This window comes from Neofelis nebulosa, chromosome 14 (assembly GCF_028018385.1).
Source record: "Neofelis nebulosa isolate mNeoNeb1 chromosome 14, mNeoNeb1.pri, whole genome shotgun sequence".
NCBI lineage: Eukaryota > Metazoa > Chordata > Mammalia > Carnivora > Felidae > Neofelis > Neofelis nebulosa.
In genome coordinates this window covers 14,844,728-14,861,004 of record NC_080795.1, presented here as the reverse complement: position 1 = coordinate 14,861,004, position 16,277 = coordinate 14,844,728, and the positions used below count along the sequence as shown (strand labels likewise).

General features: G+C 34.6%; 1 long non-coding RNA gene across 1 annotated transcript in view; it reads left to right on the top strand.

Moving 5' to 3' along the window:
• Window positions 1–4,223, top strand: part of LOC131494957 (uncharacterized) — a 232,257-nt gene extending 228,034 nt beyond the window's left edge. The window contains exon 4 of the long non-coding RNA XR_009253679.1: window positions 4,140–4,223. This is a non-coding gene — a long non-coding RNA (uncharacterized LOC131494957). The remainder of the gene's footprint in view (window positions 1–4,139) is intronic.
• The last annotated feature ends 12,054 nt before the right edge of the window (window positions 4,224–16,277 follow it).

Sequence of the window (16,277 nt, the reverse complement as noted above, 5' to 3'; positions counted from 1 at the left end):
TGGACAGAGAGATTTGGGAGTTCTCAGCTTATAGATAACAGTAAGATCTGTGTGGACATGGACAAAACTTCACTGAAAGAGAGGGAGATAGGAACAAAGACGGACCTTTGATATGGTAGTGTTCTTTTGGTTTTAGGCAATGAAAACTTATTAGAATAAGCTTAAGTAAAAAGAGGGGGATTTATTTTAAGGTTATATGTTTTCCATGGAAGCCAAGGGTTCTAAGTCAGCAATGAACTAGATGCAGATTTATTTGTTTTTGTTTTTGTTTTTGTTTTTTTCATTTACGTTATTTTTCAAGATAAGAAATATGTGAAGTTTTATGTTTATATGAAGTTAAGAAGGAGCCAGTGAAAGGAAAGATTGAATATAAGTTAATACATAATTAATGGAGAAAGATCCATGAGAAGAATGGGGTAAAGAACAGTGCTTCTCAGAGTTTAATGTGCATAGGAATTACCTGAGGATTTCTAAAATTTGGATTCTGATTCGTTAGAACAAGGAGGAACCTGAGATTCTGCACTTCTAACAAGAGCTCAGGTATTGGTAGTGCTCTTGTGTCACAAGGATTAGGTCACTGTTGCAGGGCTTTTCAACGGAATATGTACATCTCTTTCTCTAAAATGTGAAGGCATTGCTTCAGGCAAGAATCATGCTTAAAATATCGTCAAATTCACTCTCAATTTCATGGTAAATAAGATTCAAAGGTACTTCTAGTTGGAAAATGAATTGCTATTTTTAAAACATGTTTTAATATGAAAATGTTCAAACTTATTGATGAAACCCTCATCAGCCAATTTGGATAATTACCACCACCCCTCGCTTTGCCTCTACCACTGGAGTATTTTAAAGAAAATCTCATGTATCTATCATTTTGTTCATAAATATTTCAATGTGTATCTCTAACAACTAAGAATTAAAACCAAAGAATGCCATGATTCAAGTCAGAATTGTTGATTGTCTCAAAATGTATTTTCATAGTCAATTCTTTTGAATTACGATCCCACAAGGTTCTTACATTCATTTTTCTAGACTTATCTCTTATGTATATTTTAATATAGAACAGCTACTCCTTCCCCTTAATCTTTTAAGGCATTTATTTGTTGATTAAACTGGATTATTTTATTTTCTGTATCATCTCCCATATTCTAGACATGCTCATGGCATCTTTATATGATGTTATTTAACATGCTCCACTATCCCTCTTATTTCCTGTAAAATGATAGTGGATCTAGAGACCTGATTCAATCTGTTTAATTATTTATTGACTAGAATGCTTCATGGATGGTGCTGTGTAATTCTTTGCATCATATCACAGGGCATGAAATTTCTTGTCCTAGTTTGGTGATGTTAATATTAATTGTGGGTTCAGGTGTTGCCAGCCTCTTCTATCCATTTAAAGTTCCCTATTAACTTCTCATGTAATGATTTTAACAGCATTGATGATTGCAATTTAGATACATTATCCCAACAGTGGTTAAAAATGGCATTTTTTTCCCCTGACATTTCTTTTGTATTTATTAACTGCAATTCTTCCATACAGAAGAATTTTTTGTGATCAGATGTTTCATGCCAGAAAGGCAAGACAAATAGATGATTTTCATACTTACTAACCATTTTCAGAATAGTGATTGGTACCCTAGCAATTTCCAAGAGTGACCACAGAGATTCAATTACCAAATTCAGATTATGGGGAAAATCTGTAGAATGAAATTCTCAGTTTCTGCAACTTCAAATTGAAAGAGGTAAAGATAAGAAGATAGAGGAATAATGAACCTACAGATTAAAAGAATCTAGGTGCTTACCTACCACATTCAGTGTGGTGCGTTCTATTTGGCCCTTTTTAAAATAAGTTTTAAATATGACATCTAAAAATCAATTTAATATGGATCCTGATGAAATATCTGATATTAATACAGTATTGCTAATTTTAAGCATGAATAATTTGTGCTTATCTTTAAAGATACATACTAAATATTTATGAATGGAATAATATGGTTTAATAATATAAAATAATATGGGATAACATGAAAGAGGATATGAATAAACAAGATTGTCCATGAGCTGATAATTGGTTAAGGTGGTGGTGTAAACATGTGAATCCGTTATACTCTTCTGTCTTTTTTGTATATGTATGAAATTTGTCATAATGATAATTTTGACAGCCTACCCAGGACAGGAAAACTAAAGTAGCAGGCAAATTAAAGTCACGGGGTACATTTTCTTTTTAATTTGAGAGCCTTAAACATTTTCATATATTATCTTGATATTCAGACTATAATAGCTCTTATCATATACTTAATTCTATCTGTTTAGTCGTTTCATTATTTAACTATTTAGTGACAAGAAGGCAGATACTTTTTTGTTGTTGTTTTATATTTTCAGCATCTAGCAAAATTTCTGATACATAGAGTTCTTACCAAATGTTTGTTTGGAGAAACGGCTAATGTTTTCGTTACCAGCCTCATATGTAATCAGAATTCTAATAGAGAATTTGCCATTTGAAAGACCACATGCATATGGTCAAAATGATCATCAAAAAGGCTAAAGCAAAAGAAAATTAGGTAATATCGTAAATTCTAAAATTTAGATGTATTTAAAATTTCTGGAGCTATTGTAACTGTCCCACAGGACAACTTTATCTGTTCTATCATCTTTTTCTTTGGGACTCGTTCATATGAAATTTTATGTTTTCAAATTGTGATGGAAAGTGATTGCATTTTATTAAGAAATCATTGGGTTCTTGCAATAATCAGAAGTTGAAAATGAGGACTGATTATTAGTTTCTCTAATGCTCAACTTACTCCATATTTGTTCTCTCTCCAATGCGACTCTCAGGGCAGATTGGGACTCTAATTAGGGGTCTAGTTTCCCTTTGATGTTGACGGCAACTCTTATTAGTATTAATGTATATGGAAGAGAGAATAGATCTTTAAATAATTTAAAAACAGCTTTGTGTATTATGAATACAGACATATAAAAGATTTAATGATCTGACTTTTACATATTTATACTATGGTGCACATAAACACACACTCCGTGTATTGTATATAACTATGTCTTGGGGACTAAATGAAGTTCATAAAATCTTCCCATTAATTATGTTGACGGAGAGAATATCCTTTTGTGTTTATTCATTCATTCCTAGAAATGGCTGGAGCTTCTCTTAACAATGATCTGTCTAAGTTTTAAAGCTCAGTCTCTTAATAGAGAGCCCTTGCTTAGATTTCCCTAAATTGAGGAACACATATTTTACAGGAGTGGGAAATTAACAAAAAGGGAAGGCTCAGCTTTCTGTCTTTATATGTCAGGCATATGAGAGTATACATTTCTCAGTAAAAATGTTTTACAATAGTTGACATTTTCTCTTTTTTTCGTGCATTTCTTTCGTAAATATTGTGAGCTACAGCTGTAATCCTTCTTTGGGCACAAGTGACCTACAGTGTGATTGTACCGTATTGTATTTATAAGTCATAAGTGGTGCTTGACATGGCAGTAAGAATAGCTTGTCTGTGACTTCCACTGTGAGAGGCGTTGGGGTTTTGTTGGTCAGAGGGTGTATTTTTCAGTTATTATGACGCAGCTTCTGTATTTGAATGGTCTAGTTACGTTTAACCTACACACTCTGGCTGTATATATGGATTACTTAACACCTAAATTGTATCTTTAAGAAATTTTCAAAAGCAGAAAGGGGAAAAAAATAATGCCAAGTAGGTTTTCCTTCAGGGATCACAGAAACAAAGCTGGAACAAACTTCTAGGGTTTATTCTATTGGCTTAGATATAAGACCGGAGCATCTCAAATTTCCTATATGCATAATAATTTTTTTCTTTTGAAAACCTTGCCCCTGAAAAGAAGCCCTGAAATGGTCACAGTAAAGCCCCTTTTGAAGGACTCTCAGCACCGGTCAAGGAACAAACAATGCCAAGGGGCAAGGTCTTTGTTATGCAGGAGGCTGCTGGCCATTTCAGAGCAGCTCTGGGTGTCAGGGAACCCGGCTGATGACAGATGGTGTGACTGTCCTTGCAAATTTTTCACCTTAAAATGACAGCCTATGTGGAAATACCCTGTAATCATTGGGGAAGGATACTCTAAAAGCCTCTTGAAAATTACATAAAGGGAAACAATTTTTATTTCAGATACAGTTCCGGGTTTTTGATATTTAAGAAAGCTTAGATGTGTATGATGAAGAAAAAAGAAAGAAGGTAAATGTGTCAGTTCAAAGGGCCATTCCTCTACACACAAAGTAATAAATGGCAAAAAGAAAAATAAAATATAATCAATACCTTTTCAGATTCGACCTTTTAAGTGCATACATTGTTTGGTTTGGTATACTAAGTCGGTTAACCATATAGTCTCCATTTTGGATGAAAGACAGTCTTTAGGGAGATTTCCCAGTTACATCCCAGGCCAGATGTATAGTACAAAATTAAGCAATAAACTGCTTCAAGCAGCTTGCTTCAAAAGTTATTATCAGTATATGGTTGGAAGATTAAAAAAATCTTTCTCCTTTCTCCTTTTGTTCTCACTAACTCTACAAAGGAAGATGAAAATGGGGAAAGAATTCTATAACTTTAGCAGCAGTTTTGTAGTTCCTGTACATCTTTTAAATTTTTTAAATTATGTGTGTTTGTTCAAAATCATCAAGGAAATATTGCTAAAATTCTGAATGACAGTGAGGGCTTTCTAGCTTATACACTCCATAGATTTCCAATGATGCTCAGCATCACAAAATTAAGATATATTAAAAAGGCTTGGTTAATTCTGAATGCAAACATTGTTTTAGGTTGGTTTTAATGAAAAAAATCATAGCTGTCATCTCTGCTTCACCTTCTCCTTCATGTACCATAATTTGTTCACATAATACCAGGAGATCTCAAAGTCTATGTGAAGGAGCAGAACAAGTTCACAACAAAAAATCAATAGTTCATCATTTTTTGACTTAATTATTTGTGTGTTCCTTTAGCAACTTTGTTAAAATTAGAAGACTGAAAATTAAAACAATATTGAGATCAATTCATTAAATTGTTGGTTTATGTTCTTAAATGAGATTTTGCTTTAAGCTTTGTGTGAGGAAGGTATTGGTTTTCTTTCTATAAAATATGAGACAGTAGCAGTTACTAAGGGAGGTGCATTGTTAATGGGGGTGAGTGCCTTCCCCACATATCCCAGACTGGCCAATTTTATAAAATACATTCTTTGTCCATCAGTTACTTCTGCTGTAAATCCCCATGATAACTGAAGCCTCCTGTGGTTCACTATCAGGATTATTATTCTTGAGGTATGGATGGAGTTTAGCTGTATTTTGTAGTTTACTATCTTATTTTTAGGGAATGTAAACATGACTAAATTTGGGGGACTTGCCTTTGACTGACAGCTATGTTATGAAAATGTAAGGAAAGGCAAGGAAATAGGAAAAAAAGAAAGAAGAAGAGAGGGATGAGAGGAAAGGGAAGAAAAGGAAGAAATTCAAAGGCTTCCATACAGATATGGCCAGTACCACTTTAATTTTTTAAACAATGTTTGAAGCTATTTATTTACTGATTTTAAGAGATAAAGAGCACATGAGCATGTGGGAGTGGCAGAGAGAGAGAAGGAAAGAGAGAGAGAATCCCAAGCAGTCTCAGCACTATCAGCATGGAGCCCGATGCAAGGCTTGATGTGGGGCTCAAACTCAGCAGTGGTGAGATCATGACCTGAACCAAAAACAAGAGTCGGATGCTTAACTGACTGAGCCACCCAGGAGTCCTGAATTCCACTTTAACGTATAGGAATTCTAAATTAGCCATTCTCCTCTATATCTAGTGTGGCCACTTGCAATATATATAAAAATTGTAAAACTGTCTCCCAAAAAGCCTAAAAATTGTCTTTTCAGAAATGGTCACCTCATGTCTTTTCCCTACATAGAGAAGTGTGCTCAGGTGACAAAAAAGGACTGGGAGCTCAAAGCTCTGCTAAAGCTCACCTTACTGTCTGTAGCTCACTCCCATCCCATTTTCAGTGGTCTTGCTATCTTTCTCATCATTGTCCAACCTTCTCTATCCAAAACGTAGTACATTGTTCCATATGCCATCAGTTTTAATATGTTAAAACTGTTATGAAATTTGCTAAAGTTGAAGTGTGCTATTTAGATAAATTTAAATAGGTTTCTCACATACGATACTTCTCAGAACTCTTATGTGTTGAAGTAGATTGTGAATGGCAAAACCGAGGCTATACTCTGTAGAGTGTTTCCAACTTAATTGGCCATCGAGAGATACTTGACCCCATTCTGGAAACAGCTCACTGGAATTCTGGTCCAAGGACACTTTGGGGGAAATTCTGACTTGTGTCATAGTGCCCTGAAGTTATACAACAGAAGTGCCTGAATAAGGGAGGGGAGCTTAAAAGAGAAGGGTGGAGACAAGCTTCATCTCAGTCCTGGTCGGAAAACCTAGTCTGACTGCATTCGCTGAAGGAACATCATGCACACAGAATCAACGTGTGTTTGTCAGATAAGAAGCCCCAAAGTAGGTACCCACTTAATACCTAGTCACTTAAGCAGTCTTAGCTGTGAGATCAGCTAACTCTGTCAGGCTTTATTTACAGTTATATAAAGAGTAAATTATGTTCACACAAACACTGTAAAAAATAGCAAAGCACCAATACCAATTTAAATTATTATTGCTGGATACAGTCATAGAGTGAAAAAAAGCACAGGATTTAACTTCGTAAGTTTGTGTTCCAGTTTTGCAGTTATCAACAGGTGTAAACTTGGGCAAGTTGTATGATCTCTTTGAGTCTAAATTTCATCATCCATAAAATGGGCATAATCATGTCTCCATCAGAAGCTGTTGAGAGAGCCAGATGAACATTATGTTTCAAAGCTAACATCATGCAAATGTGATACACACAATTCTATTAAGGTTTCTTGCTGAGAAATATTCTTTTGGGCCTGACAACTCCTAGGACCCTCCGAGAAGATGCGTAAAGTTCCTTCTTATCAGGCTTCGAGACTTTAGCCCTACTGCATTTATGAAAGAACATTCAAAAAAGTAATAGGGCCTGAATAAGGAACTAAGATTTTAGAAGTAAGGAAATAAAGAAGTAGCATAAATGGGAGTCATCAAAATAACCTTAAACGCTATTAACCACCTGGTAAAATGCTGTGAAAATGGCCAAATATTCCTATCTGAGATGATTTAAGTCTTATGCAATTATTTGAGAGAAAAGCTCTATCTCATTCATTCTTTCAAAGTTCCCTGTGTTGCTTGTATGACTTCACCAAAAGACTAAGGAAGATGAACAAATGCTATTTAAATCAATCACTTAGATATCATGTGATACCATGTATTATGTACTTTTATATTTAGACTTGATTGTATTTGTTTCCCATTGGTCTATGGGGAAACACAGAATGCACCCTTCATTAGTAATATTTGTTGTAAACTGTGAAGGGAAGAGCCTCCTTTGCTGCTCCAGATTCCCATCTTTCTTCACACTCCCATGAATAGGGAGATACAAACTTGGCTCCAAGGACATAAAATGCACATGGGAGAGAGAATGTGAGACTTGTTAACAGTCCCATAGAAGCGGATTCTCAGTTTTATTTTTTCATTTAGATGTCATACACAAGTTAAAAATGTATATCTTCACCAGAGTAGATTAAACATCCATACAATTAGAAATGGACAATGTTATCAGACTTTTCCTCCTCAGAGCCTATATGTTTGTTCCCATTCCTGAGAACACTGATCTCTCCCCTGGAGGCTTTCCCTGCTCCTTTTTTAGTCTTGGCTCAAATGTCAACACTTCAGAAGGGGTTTCCTTGACTACCCTCTCTATTCTGCTCCCTACCACCTGATCCCTTTTAGGCTTTACTTACTGATTACATGTTTACTTATTGATTATTTGTTTGTTTGTTTCCATACCAAACACTCTTTTCTTCCCCTGGAAACTAGGTAGGTATTTAAAAAAATTGTTGAGGGGCACCTGGGTGACTCGGTTAAGCGTGTGGCGCTTGATTTCAGCTCAGGTCACAATCTCAAGGTTTGTGGGTTTGAGCCCCGCGTCAGGCTGTGCTGACAGTGTGGGGCCTGCTTGGGATTCTCTCTCTCTCTCTCTCTCTCTCTCTCTCTCTCTCTCTCTCTCTTTCTGCCCCTCTCCTGTTTGCATTTTTTTCTCTCTCTTTCACAAAGTAAAGAAATAAACTTGAAAAAAAATTGTTTTAAATTGTTGAATAAAAATGTGTACAGATTTGGACTAACAAACATTTTTTTAATATTTTGCTATATGATAATTAATAATTGCTGAATATCCATTGCAGTAAAACCTTAGTTTGTGAGCATAATTTGTTCCTGAAATATGCTTGTAATCCAAAGCACTTGTATATCAAAGCAAATTTCAAGAACCATTGACTCAGTTGTGATCATGTGATGTTTGTCATCATGTGCTACTCGTGTGGCAAGGCATCACTCCTTTATCAAGTCAGAATTTATTAAAAATGTTTGCTTATCTTGCAGAATACTCACAGAACAAATTACTCTCAATCTAAGGTTTTACTGTATATGTATTAAGTATTATGTGTTCGACATTGTTCTGAGCCTTTTGTTATGTACAATTTCATTTAATTGTAAGAACAACCCTATTTGTAGATACCACTGTTAACCCCACTTTAAATCTGCATTTTTATTAAAGAAAAAGAACTCTAGAAGGTTCAAAACATTGAATAATGATTTTTCCACTGAATAGTAGTATAATCTTGGACAAGCAACTTAATTTTACTATCTTAGTTTCTTCATCTGTAAAAATAAAATATTAATACCTCCCACTTGGGGCTTTCCTGAAGATTGGCTAGACAGGGGCACAGGACTTCATCATCAAGGACAAATTGCTGTGCAGAAAAAAAATGGGTATTCTTCCAATGTTTTGATTCCTCTACTTTTCCCCCTGTTCCCTTCATGATATCATTGGAATTTGCTCGGTTTCCAGACAGCTCACTCCTGGTTACAATCCTATTATAAAGCCCAGCTAAGATGGTAGGAAAGATTCATCTGGGTTAGATATTTCTAAATATAAAGAACTGCAAGCTCTGAATGAGTCCTACCTGGAGTTGACCATTCATGAGAAAAATAGGGAGTTAAGACAAGGTGAAAGCTTCCCACCATGGAGAGATTTCCTTGAGAATAGAACTTCTAGACTCTGTGCATCACTCGTATCCATGAACTGGTAGACAGCATACATGAAAGGTCAGAGGGAGCCAGGCAGCAATAGACAAGAATGAGGCCCTTAGAGCCTCTTGCCTCTGGCTCAGATTTCCTAATGTCTTATGTATTGAGATTATGGCTATAAATTTAGCAACTGAGCAATAGTGCAGAACTCAGAAAGTTAAACTGAGACATTAGAGCTCAGTTGGTGATAAAATGTATACAGCTTAAACATATTTATATATCTGAATAAATATGTATGTATATGTATGATATTATATATGTATGTGTGTGTATATATATATATATATATATATATATATATATGCATGTACATATCAGCATACATGTGCCCACATATTTAGAAAAAATAGAATTAAGAGAAAAAAAAATGAACTCCCAGGATCATAAAGTTAGTTTGTGGCAGGCATGGGATTGTAATCTGTGTCTGTCTGCCTCTAATGCTTGTTCTAGAATATTATACTACCATTTGTAGTTTATAATTCCACATATACATAGAGTTATAGTCACTCTTTTTTCAGCATTTTCTCATTGTCATGTGCTTATGCTGTGCCATATAAGCCTTCTAATTAGTTTACAATATAGGTATTTTGAGGTTCACTTTACAAATGAAAAAATGACTTTGAAAAGTTTATCCAAGATTGCATAGCTGGTAAAAATCACACTCTCAGAGCCAAACCATGTTCTTTCTTATCCCAAGTCTTAACCAGGCTTTCTTTTTCATTTTTTTTTTCCCTTTCCACTATGCTTCTGCTCCTAATTTACTAACTGTAGTGTAGATCTGAACTGAAAACCTGTTTTTTTTTCTTAATGTTCCTTCCAACATGATGGAGCCTACTTACTAGTATTAATCACTCATGTTGTTTTCTTTCTAACCACATACAGGTATTTGATTTAATGGTATAGTGGGGAAATGTTAAAAGGAAAAAAAAACAGAGGTCAAGCAGTTTCTATATAAACTCCACTGTCTCTTCACTATTTGGCTGCTTTATAGTAAATCAAATCCATTTTATATAATGAAGCCTGTCTTTATTATCCCATTATAGCTGCCTTAGAAAAGAAATCATGTGTATGCTTCAGTTTGGGGTCATTTGTAATTATAAAAAGATATACAGGAAAGCTATGTACTCCTCGGATGCTTTTAAAATCTTCTCCTTTGGTTGTTCTGCACGTTTTTACTGTTTTATAAAGAAAGTGTTGGAAAGCTGTGTTTTTATTGCCTTGATGCCTTTAATAGTACATACTGTGAAACTAAGCTGGATACCTGATTGATGCCATTCCTACCTGTCTAGGAAGATAATGATCAAACATCGAGGGGTCTGTTCTCCAGGTGATGTGTGCATGGAACTCCCATTAATGTTAATGGGAGTCCTGCAGCTAAGCACAGTGACTGGAGACAAGAGGCTGAAGGTGTGGTAGGTCCATTAATACTTCTTTCTTTCATAGCAGCTGGTTGGAATATAAGTGGTAGGCAGTCCTTTTGGAGCTAACGATCAGCCATATTTAAAAAGTGCTGCTTGTGCAAGATACACAAATGTATTGTCAATAAACTCTTTGTATGGAGGTATACTTATGCTAAATTTTACTATACAAAAAGTGTTCATATGACATGCTTGCTTTTTTAGATAATGATTTCATACTTCATCTTCCTCAAATGGCTGATTGTAAGTTTATAAAGAATGTTGATAATTAGTGCTTAATTGAAAGATACCAATAAAAAATTTAAGAGCCCAAAAAAAGGTAGTTTAAAAAGTTGATGACATATAATGATTAAAATCTAGACAAGAAAAGTATAATACACAGAAAATATGAAATTTCATGCTTAGGCTGAATTATTTAAAACTATGACTTTTTAGGGTACCCAGATGACTCAGTTTGGTAAGCATCCAACTTCGGCTCAGGTCATGATCTCACGGTTCATGAATGCAAGCCCCCCATCGGGCCCTGCACTGACTATGCGGAGCCTGCTTGGGATTCTCTCTCTCTCCCTCTCTCTGCCCCTCCCTCGTACTCTCTCTCTCTTTTGTTCTCTCTCTCTCAAAATAAAAAAAAATGACTTAAAAAATGTAACTTTTTATATGCTCATTGTAAAATTCATTTTAATGGTTGTATAATGTTATATCGGGTAAATCTTTCAAAATGTGTGCTTACTACTTACATTCCTACACATTCATAATTGTTATGCTTTTCAGATGGATTATTCTAGTTAGTAGTGACTCTTTTAATCCCTAATAAATGTCTTTTGCATTTAAGTCTACTTTATTTGATATGTATATGTAAATACACATGAGCTTTCTCTTGGTAGTAATTGCCAACTATGCTGTTTTCGTCCTTTCACTCAGAAATTCCTGATGACAATATGCTTTTGGTTCATCTTTTTGTATATCAAACTAGATGTTGTTAGTTGAATGTGAAAATATCTTTTAAATAAACATATTATATAATACTTGATAAATGCAGAATAATATATTTAATATCTATTCATGTTTATATAGATTTGTGTTATATATATATATATATATATATATATATATATATATATATATATTTATATAGGCATACTTTTCCAAGAATAATACTATAATGAATACTTGTGAATTCAGGTATTACCAATTCATAATAAATGAATAAGTAAATAAATAAATAACAAGTGGAGAGTCTATATCCATGGAGGGAATGATGGAGAGGGAGTATTGGAGGTCAAGTCTCAAAAGATACTTTGACATCTGGTTGTCAGAGGCACTGAATACTATGCAAGGAATGTGGGCTCAACATTATAAAAGCATTGAGAAACCATTACAGTTGGAAACAGAGACAATGCAATCAGATTAGTGTATTTCAGCTGATATTCTGATGTTTGTATGAGATGGACTGAATTGAAAGATGGTTGTCAGTCATCAATTTTGATATATAAGTGATATTTGAGGTAGGAGATAATAAGGGCTGGAAAAGGTAGGAACTGGAGTGAAGACAAATTTTAATTGAGAAATATTTGAAAGTGGATTTATAGGCATTGGTGGCCACTTAAATGGAGAGGGAGGAAGATTTAAGAAAAGTTTTAAGAGAGAATGGCATCTTGTGAGTTGTCAAAACCCAACGGGTAGGTGAAGTACCACAGAAAAAGTGAAGATATCTGAGGACAGGGTGTGGAGGAAAACAGATTGTGAGGTTACTGAGAAAGAAAAAAGGGCATGTGAAAATGGATGAGGAAGAGTCGGTATCTGAGGTCTTTTGATTGCTTATTTCCTATGATGAAAACATTTATTTCTTATGGATCTTAAAAGTAATGGTTAAAACAGAGATTACACTCTATTGTTGTAGGTAAACAGTTGTGTCAGGCTTTAAGCTACCTGAGTTTAAATGAACCTGTAGTAAATAATAAAGATTGTTGATAGTCACAATATGAGATTGATATATCTCAGATTGGGTTTGAAAGTGCTTTGAAGAGTGTATACTTGTAAGAATGTAGGCTGATATCATCAACCCAGTTTTATTTTTCATAAGAGGTCATACATGAGGTGCCTGGGTGGCTCAGTTGGTTAAGTGTCCGTCTTCGGCTCAGGTCAAGATCTCACGGTTTGTGGGTTTGATCCCTGTGTCAGGCTCTGTGCTGACAGCTCAGAGCCTGGAGCCTGCTTCAGATTCAGTGTCTCCCTCTCTCCACCCCTCCCCTGCTCATGCTCTGTCTCTCTCTCTCTCTCAAAAATAAGTAAACATTAAAAAAAATGTTTTTTAAAGGTCTTTATAAGAGGTCATACAATAAACTAGCAGTAGAATGGTGCTAGGCTTAGGAAACACACAATATATATTCTAAATTAACTTAGATACTTGGCGTATATCAGGCCATAAAGATAAGCTACATATTAATCCAATGATATGGAAGCTTCAACTTGATCATATTTTTAAAAAATTCAGATAGTGTGATATGGGATATATTTTTTAATTGACCTACCCACTTTTTTCAATTAATTAAAAAATTTTTAAGTTTTATTTACTTTGAGAGACAGAGGCATTGTTTGTGAGTAGGGGAGGAGCAGAAAGCAAGAGCAAGAGAGAGAGAGAGAGAGAGAGAGAGAGAGAGAGAGTCCCAAGCAGGCTCCACACTGTCAGTGCAGAGCCCGATGCAGGGCTCAAACTCACAAACCACAAAATTATGACCTGAGCCAAAGTCAGACGCTTAACTGACTGAGCCACCCAAGCACCCCTGTTCTACCCACTTTAAATGCATCTGTCATACAGTCTTGCCTTATCACAAGCTGGAAATTATGGTGGCAGAGTGATATTTTTACAGTCCAGTTAAAAAAGGAAATTACTAATTCAACCCTTTTCTGATGATGGTTAGCTGCCCAGGGTCTCAGTGGTTTCACTTCATTTAACATGAAGAAATATAAAACTGGCAAAAAAAAAATCCATGGAGGGCCCATTCATAATTGTTATTTTTTTAAAACTTAATAAAAATCTTTATACTCTATGTAAGGCCTTTAAAATATCAATATTCTTTTCTAAATAAGCACACTAATTTATGTCTCATTGCAGAAGGCTATAAATTTACATTTTCCTTTATGTGTACACTTGTTTTTGTGCAGTCTTAAAGAAGCCATAATATCATTTTATCTAGTCATTGTCAAGGGTTAATATAATAAAATATTAATAAAGCACTTATGAGATTCTTTAAATCAATGTTATTGTACTGTAATTCACATAAAATAAACTGAACACACCCATTTTAAAGTTAATGCTTTGGAGAGTTTTGATACATGCATATATAACTACCACCCGAATCAAGATACAGTACATATGATTATCCAAAGACTTTTCATGTCTCTGATGCCCCTTTCTGGGTGGTCCCTCCAGCACCCCACTCCCTCAGGTAATTTTGATCTGATTTCTATCTCTATATATTAGTATTGCTTTTTTAGAACTTCATATAAATGGAATATCTATGCTTTAAGGCTTAGCTTCTTTCACCCAGCATTTTGTTTTAAGATTCATCCATGTTGTTTATGTATCAATAGCTTATTTCTTTATACTGCTGACTAGCCTCTTACTGTATAAATGTGTCACAATGTGGACATTTAGTTTCCATTTTGTGATGATTGCTAATAAAGCTCTGTGAACATTCATGTTCTAGTCTTTTTGTGGTTAGGTTTTGCTCTCTTGAATAAACACAAAGAGGTGTGATTTTGTGGAGTCCTGTAGCAAGTGTATATTTAATTGTATAAGAAACTGTCAAACTGTTTTCTAAGGAGATTAAAACCTAGTAAAATCTAAGGAGCAAATTTTCCCAACAGAAGTCCTGCTCCTCACCAACTCTTGGTGCTATCAATTCAAAACATTTAGGCATTCTAGTGTTAAGTAAAGATAAGTCACTGCAGGTTTAGATGTTTTTTGTTTTTTTTATTGATTTTTAATGACATTGAACCCTTTCTGATAAGCATATTGATAGTTTTTATCTCTTTTGTGAAGTATCTGTTTTATATTTTTGCCCATTTTTATTAAATTATCCTTTTATTTTCTTTTTATTTTTAAAAAAAGTTTATTTATTTTTGAGAGAGAGAGAGAGAGCATTCAAGTGGGGGAGGGACAGAGAGAGAAAGGGAGACACAGAATGGGAAGCAGGCTCCAGGCTCCCAGCTGTCAGCACAGAACTCAACTGTGGGGCTTGAACACATGAACTGTGAGATCATGACCTGAGCAGAAGACAGATTCTTAACCAACTGAGCCACCCAGGCTCCCCTTAAATTGTTATCTTTTTATTATTGAGTTGTGTTCTACATGTATTATGGACACAAGGTTTTTGTTAGGTATATGTATTATTAATATGTTCTTTCAAGTTGTGTTTCACTTTTACATTTTCTCAATAGTGTCTTTTGAAGAACAGGTTTCCAGTTTATCATTTGTTTCTTTTGTGGTTTGCGTGTGGTTTTTTTGTTTGTTTGTTTGTTTTTTGTTTTTTGTTTTTTTATGTTCTGTTAAAGAAGTCCTTGCTTATCTCAAGGGTGCAAAGATTATCTCCTGTTTTCTTTTTAGAAATTTTAACTCTTTAGTTTTATGTTTTATTCTATGATCTGTTTTGAGTTTAATTTTGTGTATGGTGTGAGACAGGTTTGATCTTATTGGATATTTCATTCCAGTTGTTCCAGAAACATTCTTGAAAAGATTAATTCTTTACTCATTGTATTGCCTTGAAATCAATGGACTTATATGTGTGGGTCTAGTTTTGTCTTTTCATTCTGTTGTATTGATATATATGCTATTTTTATGCCAATTTCACATTGTCTTGATAATTTTAGTTTTATATTAAATATTGCAAGTCTAACAAATTATTCATTCTTTTTCAAAATTATTTTAGCTATCCAAGGACTTTTGTATTTCCATATATTTTTTAGAATCAGCTTTTACAGAATCAGCTTTGTAGAATCAGTTCTACAAAGAACCTGTGGCATTTTAATTGGGATTACACTGAATTTCTATGTCAATTTGGGGAAAATTGACACCTTAAAATGTTAGTCTTCCAAACTACAAAAAGGTATATTTCTCCTTTTATTTAGGCTTTCTTAATTTTACATGACACTGTTTTGTAGTTTTCAGTGCATTTGGGGGGTCAAATTAGCCATTAAATATTTTATACTTTTAATGCTATTGTAAATGGTATTAACATTTTTTTAAGATTATTTATTTATGTAATTTGAGAGAGAGTCAGAAAGAGAGAGAGAGAGAGAGAGAAGCGGGGAGGGGTAGAGAGAGAGAGAGAGAGAGGGAGAGAGAGAATCCCAACCAGGTTCTGCATTGTCAGTGCATAGCCTGACATGGGGCTCAAACTCACCAACCATGAGATCATGACCTGAGCCCAAACCAAGATTCAGACGCTTAACCTACTGAGCCACCCAAGTGCCCCATAAATGGTATTAAAAAAATTCTGTTGTCTCATGCCATTGGATTTAGAAAACTTTGGTCCGACTGTGTTACTCCTCTGCTCCAAAACTTTTTTAATAGTTTCTGAGTTCACATAATAAGAGTTAAATTCCTTCAGTGAACTAAAGGATTTAGCCCCATATAATCTTGCCTTTG